Source organism: Ranitomeya imitator, chromosome 1 (assembly GCF_032444005.1).
Source record: "Ranitomeya imitator isolate aRanImi1 chromosome 1, aRanImi1.pri, whole genome shotgun sequence".
In the NCBI taxonomy this organism is placed as follows: Eukaryota; Metazoa; Chordata; class Amphibia; order Anura; family Dendrobatidae; genus Ranitomeya; species Ranitomeya imitator.
In genome coordinates this window covers 597,974,730-597,985,856 of record NC_091282.1, presented here as the reverse complement: position 1 = coordinate 597,985,856, position 11,127 = coordinate 597,974,730, and positions in this window count along the sequence as shown.

Below are 11,127 nucleotides of genomic sequence, written 5' to 3'. Positions count from 1 at the left end.
CAGATACAAACAAGCTCTAGGGCGATGGAACCTGAGCTGACCGCGACCCTGAACCTAACACACAAATAAAAGTAGCCGGGGAACGTGCCTACGATGATCCTAGACGTCTCGCTCCAGCCGAAGATCTAACTTCCCCTATTAGAAGAAACACAGACCTCTCTTGCCTCCAGAGAAATACCCCACAGAAATAGCAGCCCCCCACATATAATGACGGTGAAATGAGAGGAAAGCACATACGCAGTATGAAAACAGTTTCAGCAAAATGAGGCCCGCTAAAGCTAGATAGCAGAGGATACAAAAGTGAACTGCGCGGTCAGCGAAAAACCCTTCAAAAAACCATCCTGAAATTACTTGAACTCATGTGCCAACTCATGGTACATGAGGAGCAATTTCAGCCCACTAGAGCAACCAGCAGCAAAGAATCACATATCTGCAGGCTGGACTAAAAAACCAAATAAAGCAAAACACCAAAACAGGAAAATCCAAACTTAGCTTGACCAGAAGGTTCTAGGAGCAGGGAGCAGAGGTAACAAGACACACTGGATACATTGATAACCGGCGAGGAAATGCCAGCAAAGCCAGGTTAAATAGGAAACTCCCATATCCTGATGGAACAGGTGGAACCCAGAGACCCAGGAAAGACAAGTCACCCAGTACCATCAGTAACCACCAGAGGGAGCCCAAAAACAGAACTCACAACAGTACCCCCCCCCTTGAGGAGGGGTCACCGAACCCTCACGAGAACCACTAGGGCGACCAGGATGAGCCCTATGAAAAGCGCGAACCAAATCATCAGCATGAACATCCGAGGCAACCACCCAAGAATTATCCTCCTGACCATAACCCTTCCACTTGACCAAATACTGGAGTTTCCGTCTGGAAACATGAGAATCCAAGATCTTCTCCACAACATACTCCAATTCTCCCTCCACCAGCACTGGAGCAGGAGGCTCAAGCGAAGGAACAACAGGTACCTCATACTTCCGCAACAACAACCGATGGAACACATTATGAATAGCAAACGATGCCGGGAGATCCAAACGAAACGACACAGGGTTAAGAATTTCCAAGATCCTATAGGGACCGATGAACCGAGGCTTGAACTTAGGAGAAGAGACCTTCATAGGAACAAAACGAGAAGACAACCACACCAAGTCCCCAACAAGAAGTCGAGGACCCACGCGGCGACGGCGATTAGCAAACTGCTGAGCCTTCTCCTGGGACAACTTCAAATTGTCCACCACATGACTCCAAATCCGATGCAACCTATCCACCACCATGTCCACTCCAGGACAATCAGAAGGTTCCACCTGACCAGAGGAAAAACGAGGATGAAACCCCGAATTACAAAAGAAAGGAGAAACCAAGGTAGCAGAACTAGCCCGATTATTAAGGGCAAACTCGGCCAGCGGCAAAAAGGTAACCCAGTCATCCTGATCAGCAGAAACAAAACACCTTAAATAAGTTTCCAAGGTCTGATTAGTTCGTTCAGTCTGGCCATTCGTCTGAGGATGGAATGCAGACGAAAAGGACAAATCAATGCCCATCTTAGCACAGAACGTCCGCCAAAATCTAGACACAAACTGGGATCCCCTGTCAGAAACGATGTTCTCAGGAATCCCATGCAAATGAACCACATTCTGAAAAAACAGAGGGACCAACTCAGAGGAGGAAGGTAACTTAGGCAAGGGTACCAGATGAACCATTTTAGAAAAGCGATCACACACAACCCAGATGACGGACATTTTTTGAGAGACAGGGAGATCCGAAATAAAGTCCATGGAAATGTGCGTCCAAGGCCTCTTCGGGATAGGCAAAGGTGACAACAATCCACTGGCCCGAGAACAGCAAGGCTTAGCCCGAGCACAAACCTCACAACACTGCACAAAAGAACGCACATCTCTCGACAAGGAAGGCCACCAAAAAGACCTGGCCACCAAGTCTCTAGTACCAAATATTCCAGGATGACCTGCCAACGCAGAAGAATGGACCTCGGAGATGACTCTACTGGTCCAATTATCCGGAACAAACAGTCTCTCAGGCGGACAACGATCAGGTTTACCTGCCTGAAACTCCTGCAAAGCACGTCGCAAGTCTGGGGAGACAGCAGACAAAATCACCCCATCCCTAAGGATACCAGAGGGCTCAGAATTTCCAAGGGAGTCAGGCACAAAACTCCTAGAAAGAGCATCCGCCTTCACATTCTTTGAACCTGGCAGGTATGAAACCACAAAATTGAAACGAGAGAAAAACAGTGACCAACGAGCCTGTCTAGGATTCAGACGCCTGGCAGACTCAAGGTAAATCAAATTTTTGTGATCAGTCAAGACCACCACACGATGTCTAGCACCCTCTAGCCAATGACGCCACTCCTCAAATGCCCACTTCATGGCCAAAAGTTCCCGATTACCAACATCATAATTCCGCTCAGCCGGCGAAAACTTTCTAGAAAAAAACGCGCATGGCTTCATCACTGAGCCATCGGAGCTTCTCTGTGACAAAACCGCCCCCGCTCCAATCTCGGAAGCATCAACCTCAACCTGAAAAGGGAGCGAAACATCTGGCTGACGCAACACAGGAGCAGAAGAAAACCGGCGCTTAAGTTCCTGAAAGGCCTCCACAGCCGCAGGAGACCAATTAGCAACATCAGCAGCCTTCTTAGTCAAATCCGTCAAAGGCTTAACAACACTAGAAAAATTAGTTATAAAACGACGATAGAAATTAGCAAAGCCCAAGAACTTCTGTAGACTCTTAAGAGATGTAGGCTGTGTCCAGTCACAAATAGCCTGAACCTTGACGGGATCCATCTCAATAGTAGAAGGGGAAAAAATATACCCCAAGAAAGAAATCTTCTGGACTCCAAAGAGACACTTTGAGCCTTTTACAAACAAGGAATTGGCCCGCAGGACCTGAAACACCTTCCTGACCTGCTGAACATGAGACTCCCAGTCATCAGAAAAAAACAAAATATCATCCAAATACACAATCATAAATTTATCCAGATATTCACGGAAAATATCGTGCATAAAGGACTGGAAGACTGAAGGAGCATTAGAAAGTCCGAAAGGCATTACCAAATACTCAAAATGGCCCTCAGGCGTATTAAATGCGGTTTTCCACTCATCACCTTGCTTTATTCGTATAAGATTATACGCACCCCGAAGATCAATCTTAGTGAACCATTTAGCCCCCTTAATGCGAGCAAACAAATCAGTCAACAATGGCAAAGGATACTGATATTTTACGGTAATCTTATTCAAAAGACGATAATCTATACAAGGCCTCAAGGAACCATCTTTTTTGGCCACGAAAAAAAAACCTGCTCCCAAAGGGGACAAAGATGGACGGATATGTCCCTTTTCCAAAGACTCCTTAACATAATCCCGCATAGCAGTATGCTCTGGCACTGACAGATTGAACAAACGACCTTTAGGAAATTTACTGCCTGGAATTAAATTTATAGCACAATCGCAATCCCTGTGAGGAGGAAGCGAACTGAGCTTAGGCTCCTCAAAAACATCCCGATAGTCAGACAAAAACACAGGAATCTCAGAAGGAGTAGATGAAGCGATAGAAATCGGAGGTGCATCATCATGAACCCCCTGACAACCCCAGCTTAACACAGACATCGATTTCCAGTCAAGGACTGGATTATGAGTTTGTAACCATGGCAGACCAAGCACTAGGACATCATGCAAATTATACAGTACCAGGAAGCGAATCACCTCCTGATGAACAGGAGTCATACGCATGGTCACTTGTGTCCAGTACTGAGGTTTATTCATAGCCAAAGGTGTAGAGTCAATTCCCTTCAAAGGAATAGGGACTTCCAGAGGCTCCAGACTAAACCCACAGCGATTGGCAAATGACCAATCCATAAGACTCAGGGCAGCGCCTGAATCCACATAGGCATCGACGGAAATGGATGATAATGAACAAATCAGAGTCACAGACAGAATGAACTTAGACTGTAAAGTACTAATGGCAACAGACTTATCAACCTTTTTTGTGCGTGTAGAGCATGCTGATATAACATGAGCTGAATCACCACAATAAAAGCACAACCTTTTTTTTCGCCTATAATTTTGCCGTTCACTTCTGGCCTGAATTCTATCACATTGCATTATCTCAGGTGACGGTTCAGACGACACCGCCAAATGATGCACAGGTTTGAGCTCCCGTAAACGCCGATCAATCTGAATAGCCATAGTCATAGACTCATTCAGACCAGTAGGCGCATGGAACCCCACCATAACATCTTTAATGGCCTCAGAAAGTCCATCTCTGAACTTTGCAGCCAGGGCGCACTCATTCCACTGAGTAAGCACCGACCACTTCCGAAATTTTTGACAATAAATTTCTGCTTCATCTTGCCCCTGAGAGAGGGCCAACAAAGCTTTTTCAGCCTGAATCTCTTGGTTAGGTTCCTCATAGAGCAAACCCAATGCCAGAAAAAACGCATCCGCATTAAGCAACGCAGGGTCCCCTGGTGCCAATGCAAATGCCCAATCCTGAGGGTCACCCCGCAGGAAAGATATAATAATCTTGACTTGCTGAGCAGGGTCTCCAGAGGAGCGAGATTTCAAAGAAAGAAACAACTTGCAATTGTTCCTAAAATTCAGAAAACGAGATCTATCTCCAGAAAAAAACTCTGGGACAGGAATTCTAGGTTCAGACATAGGAGCATGTACAACAAAATCCTGTATATTTTGAACCTTAGCGGCAAGATTATTCAGGCTGGAAGCCAAACTCTGGACGTCCATGATAAACAGCTGGGATCAGAGCCATTCAAAGATTAAGAGGAGGAGGCAGTAGCCAGGCTGCAATAAGGCTAGGCAGCAAACTCTGAGGGAAAGAGAGAAAAAAAAAAAAAACTTCCTCAGACTACTTATCCTCCTACTTCAGCCAATACAATTAACACTTTGTGGGCCGGTTATACTGTCATGATCCCAATGGCAGGGGATCACTAAAGGACAAGCACAGATACAAACAAGCTCTAGGGCGATGGAACCTGAGCTGACCGCGACCCTGAACCTAACACACAAATAAAAGTAGCCGGGGAACGTGCCTACGATGATCCTAGACGTCTCGCTCCAGCCGAAGATCTAACTTCCCCTATTAGAAGAAACACAGACCTCTCTTGCCTCCAGAGAAATACCCCACAGAAATAGCAGCCCCCCACATATAATGACGGTGAAATGAGAGGAAAGCACATACGCAGTATGAAAACAGTTTCAGCAAAATGAGGCCCGCTAAAGCTAGATAGCAGAGGATACAAAAGTGAACTGCGCGGTCAGCGAAAAACCCTTCAAAAAACCATCCTGAAATTACTTGAACTCATGTGCCAACTCATGGTACATGAGGAGCAATTTCAGCCCACTAGAGCAACCAGCAGCAAAGAATCACATCTCTGCAGGCTGGACTAAAAAACCAAATAAAGCAAAACACCAAAACAGGAAAATCCAAACTTAGCTTGACCAGAAGGTTCTAGGAGCAGGGAGCAGAGGTAACAAGACACACTGGATACATTGATAACCGGCGAGGAAATGCCAGCAAAGCCAGGTTAAATAGGAAACTCGAGGTACAGTAATGTATACACTAGCGGCGCTTGTGAGATGGATAGAGGTAGCTGCAGGTACTGCTCCTCACCACACCGAGGAGAAGGGGGAAAAAATTTACGAGACACAAAACTGTATATAACAGTATATGTACCTGCGCTTGACCTTATAGAGAAACTATAGTACATAAACACGATAGGTAGTTACCTTCAAGGTGGGAAAACAGTAATGGATCCGTTTAGGGTGCATAAAGTAAGACTGGAGTAGCTGGTATGCAGGGACTGACTGAAATAATCGGTGTGCCGGGACTAGAATGGGGAAAAACAATGGCAATGTTGCAATAAATATGTAAATAAAATCATACGAGTAATAACTAAAAACCCCGAGCAGTAAACAGCCTCATATAAATAGTGCGTATATATATGTGGTCTTACAGGCGGTACCTCCAATATAGTAGAGATCAAGTACCTGTCTTATGGTAAGCCCCGGGGAGGAAGTTAGAAAAAATAACACTAAAAGAAATCCGCAACTTGTAGGTAATAGTCGCACTGTAGAAACGTTGCACTTAGCTCAATTGAGCGTAACAGTGTAGAAGTTAGGAGCGTTGTACTTAGCTCAATGAAGCGATGTGGTTGAAGTGTCCTCAGGCGGCTAATGCAGGCGCCGTCCCGGCCGGTGACGGGCGCTCGCGCGGCCTGTGTGAAGTCCTGTACGATGCTGTGCAGGACCTGCGGTGACGTTCGGGTCACGTGCTAAGGAGTCACGTGGTGCCCTGGATGATGCTACGGAGCGCTGTGGGAGCCAAACCACGTGACTCCTTAGCACGTGACCCGAACGTCACCGCAGGTCCTGCACAGCATCGTACAGGACTTCACACAGGCCGCGCGAGCGCCCGTCACCGGCCGGGACGGCGCCTGCATTAGCCGCCTGAGGACACTTCAACCACATCGCTTCATTGAGCTAAGTACAACGCTCCTAACTTCTACACTGTTACGCTCAATTGAGCTAAGTGCAACGTTTCTACAGTGCGACTATTACCTACAAGTTGCGGATTTCTTTTAGTGTTATTTTTTCTAACTTCCTCCCCGGGGCTTACCATAAGACAGGTACTTGATCTCTACTATATTGGAGGTACCGCCTGTAAGACCACATATATATACGCACTATTTATATGAGGCTGTTTACTGCTCGGGGTTTTTAGTTATTACTCGTATGATTTTATTTACATATTTATTGCAACATTGCCATTGTTTTTCCCCATTCTAGTCCCGGCACACCGATTATTTCAGTCAGTCCCTGCATACCAGCTACTCCAGTCTTACTTTATGCACCCTAAACGGATCCATTACTGTTTTCCCACCTTGAAGGTAACTACCTATCGTGTTTATGTACTATAGTTTCTCTATAAGGTCAAGCGCAGGTACATATACTGTTATATACAGTTTTGTGTCTCGTAAATAGGAAACTCCCATATCCTGATGGAACAGGTGGAACCCAGAGACCCAGGAAAGACAAGTCACCCAGTACCATCAGTAACCACCAGAGGGAGCCCAAAAACAGAACTCACAACACAGGAGTCCGAAGGGCAACGTAATGGTGGCCAGTCGTAAGAAAGAGGGTCCACTGCCTCGTCTGCCGGTGGTGGGAGAAAGCAGAAAAATGGACAATGCATTATACACATGACCCAACAAAAAGACCACATTCTTAATAAGCACAGCACCCTGCAATATAATTCCCCAGATAGTGGTTTGCAAAAGTATTCAGTCCCTTGGCTTTTTACCTATTTTGTTACATAGTTACATAGTTATTAAGGTTGAAAGAAGACTATAAGTCCATCTAGTTCAACCCATAGCCTAACCTAACATGCCCTAACATGTTGATCCAGAGGAAGGCAAAAAAAACCCATGTGGCAAAGAGTAAGCTCCACATTGGGGAAAAAAATTCCTTCCCGACTCCACATACGGCAATCAGACTAGTTCCCTGGATCAACGCCCTATCAAGGAATCTAGTGTATATACCCTGTAACATTATACTTTTCCAGAAAGGTATCCAGTCCCCTCTTAAATTTAAGTAATGAATCACTCATTACAACATCATACGGCAGAGCGTTCCATAGTCTCACTGCTCTTACATAGTACCAACAATCCAAACAACACCAAGGACCCAGGATAAACAATAATTCAGAAAATACTAAAATATGAGGACAACAGGGAAGTATAAAAAATAATGCCGTTATTAATATATATATATGGCAATGGCACCAACACTGTGCCTGTACTTGGAAGCAAACAATATATATACAAAATACTAAAATTCATATAAAAAATAATAATAATAAATCTATATGTTTACTGGAGGACGGACGAGTAAAAATAGGACAAAAATGGACTAGGGCACACAGAGAACCAAGGGAATTCAATAATAGCACTAATATATGAGCTGAATACCGACCAGAAGTATTAGTTCCCTATACAGAAAAAGTGCATAGTGCATATAAAATAATAATCATATCCCCTACATAGAGGGACCACATACAAGAAAAAATACATGCAAAAAATATGCAGATTAAATTATTACTAAAGTGCAAAATATCTGCTAATGCAAAAAAGGGTGTAAGTGAGAAATATAGTACACTCATAAAAATATAATGTGTAAAACATAAAAAGAATAAGGTGTAAAAAATATGGAAGTGGTGTGAGGTAGTGACACACCAAAATAGGGAGATACTAAAAACTAGCACTAATGGAAGGCAAAGTTTGTGCAGTTTTGGAGAAAAAGGCTAATAGGGTCTGCACATATAAGTATAAAATACCGCTAGACACCTCATATGAGGGAACACTAGACCCCTTTGTATGGTATCAAGAGACTGTGTGCTTCAGAAAAAGAGACTAATAAAGTCTGCCCATATAGGGGTGAAATACCGCTAGATCCCTAGATAAGGGAACACTAGACCCCTTGGTATGGTATCAAGAAACTGTGTGCCAAAGAAAAAAAGAGAGGCTGGAAATCGCCAATTAAAAGACAATAAGTACCTGAACCAGTCCGTCCACGCCAAGATACAGGACACCCCGACACGTGTTTCGGACGTGAGTCCTTCGTCAGGGGGTAATGTATCCGTGGAACCGGAGCGGTTTAAATAAGACGCCGATTAGAGGAGGCGGGAGCGCTAGCGGCGCATGCGTCATCGGGAGGAACCGGAAGTAGACATAACCCGCGCCATACGCCAGAGGACAGAATATTGTCATGGCAACACTGACGCGAGATGTACAACTCCCGGAACACAGACCACGCAGGCGCACCGCCCCAGCGAACCTCAAATGAAATACAGAGATAAAAATAAGGAAAATAAGAATTGCATTAATGCAGGGGATAACTAATGAAAGATAATGAAGAAAAAATAAAAAATAAAGAAAAAATGAGAAAAAAAAAAATATATATATATATGATACAGAGGAGGTAGTGGTGGAAATAAGGATCTGGCAGGGTTCATCCGAATCACTTGATGAGTTTATGTTGTCTTTGAATATGAATTCTTACAACATTCATTTAACTTATCAGTTCAGTAGTGATCGTATAGCATTTTTAGATGTCTTGGTTTTTAAGGGGAAGGACAACTGTTTGCAGACGGACCTATATCGGAAAACCACGGCTGTCAATTCGTTCTTGCACGCCTCATCATCACATCCACCAGCCATGATACGAGCTATTCCCATAGGCCAGTTTCTGCGCCTTCGCAGAATCTGTTCTACTGATGAGGACTTTGAAAAACAGGCTATGGACCTGAAATTAAGATTTGTTGAGATAGGATATAGCCGTCGGTCCATTAAAAAGGCATATAATCGTGCGAAGAACACTACAAGACATCAAGCTTTATATTCCTCTAAACCGGGATTAACTAGTAATCGGGTGAGGTATATCACACAATTCAATGGGCAAAGTGATATGGTACGCCATTGTCTTGAGAAATCATGGCCCATTTTATTAGCAGATCCCGTCATTTCTCAGTATATCGGGACCTCGCCAAGTATGACTTTCAGGAGGTCCAGAAACTTAGGGGACCAACTTGTTAAAAGCTACTATACGAGTGAGGTGAAGCCCTCTTTTCTTTCTACTTCTAAACCAGTGGGTGGTTGCCGGCCCTGCGGCAAATGCGTGGCCTGCCCCAATGTAGGTAGAGCTCAGACTTTTGTCAGCTCTGATTGTCTAAAAACATTTAAGATCTCCCAATCTATTACATGTTCCACCAAGGCAGTGGTATATTATGCCACTTGCCCGTGCTCTCTGATATACGTAGGTTTGACCACTCGTCAACTTAAGGTTAGAATACGTGAACACGTTTTGGGAATTCAGGCTGCCAAGGATGTTCAAGACATATCACTACTTAAAACCCTTCCCAAACATTTTAAAATATGTCATAATTCTGACGCTTCTTTGTTACGTGTAATTGGCATTGATATGGTTAGAACCACTCCAAGAGCTGGTATGATTAGTACGCCATTAGCCAGATTAGAATCTAAGTGGATCTGGACTCTCAAGACAGTTTCCCCCCTGGGGTTAAATGAAAATCTCAACTTTGCCTCTTTTTTGTGAACCGGATAACTTTTTCCTTGGAACCACTTGTTATTGATATTGTATATGCTTTTTATATTTATTTTTATTTTTATGTTTTATCTTTCTGTCATATTTTAGGATGTCAGAATAATATCGAGTGATCGTTTTATCATATATTCTGATATTTTTAATCGTAATATATATGCTTTTTTATTATTTTTTGAGAGTGTTATCAATTCTATTTATTTTTTCTATATTATTAGTCACTTACCGTTCGCTTCGTCCTGGATGTTTCCCATTTTGGACGTCGTGGGTTGGTGGGACCTTTTCGGCTGGACTTCTTCGCCGGACTCCATTTTGACCATATCTGAAATAAGAAAATAAGAAAAGACTCTAATTAGCTTTTTGTTATTATTTTTTTGTATATAATTTTTGTTATCATATACTATTATATATATATTTTTTATGTTACCTATCTTTCCCTCCCCTTTTTTTATCTTTCTTTTTCTTTTCTTTCTTTTTATCCCTCTTGTTTGTTCTGCATGTATATGTATTTTTGGTGTGAACTATTCAGTACGCCTTGGACTATACGTACATATATATATACATATATATAATCTTTGTTTATTCTTTTACACTTTATGTGCCATTTGTTTTTTGTAACATACCTGTATCATGTATGTATATACTTTAATTATATATGTATGTATATGGTTATATATATTTTTCTTTGCTCACTATTTACCACATTTTTATGTATTTATTATTTATTATTATTTTTTATTGTTTCATGATGTTTTCTCTGTTTTCTGTATTTATATTTTTTATTTTTTATTTTCTATTCCCATCTATACTGATTTAACATATATACACATGCGTACACATATTTATCGATCTTGGTTTGATCCTTATTTCCACCACTACCTCCTCTGTATCATATATATATTTTTATTTTTTTTTCTCATTTTTTCTTTATTTTTTATTTTTTATTTTTTCTTCATTATCTTTCATTAGTTAT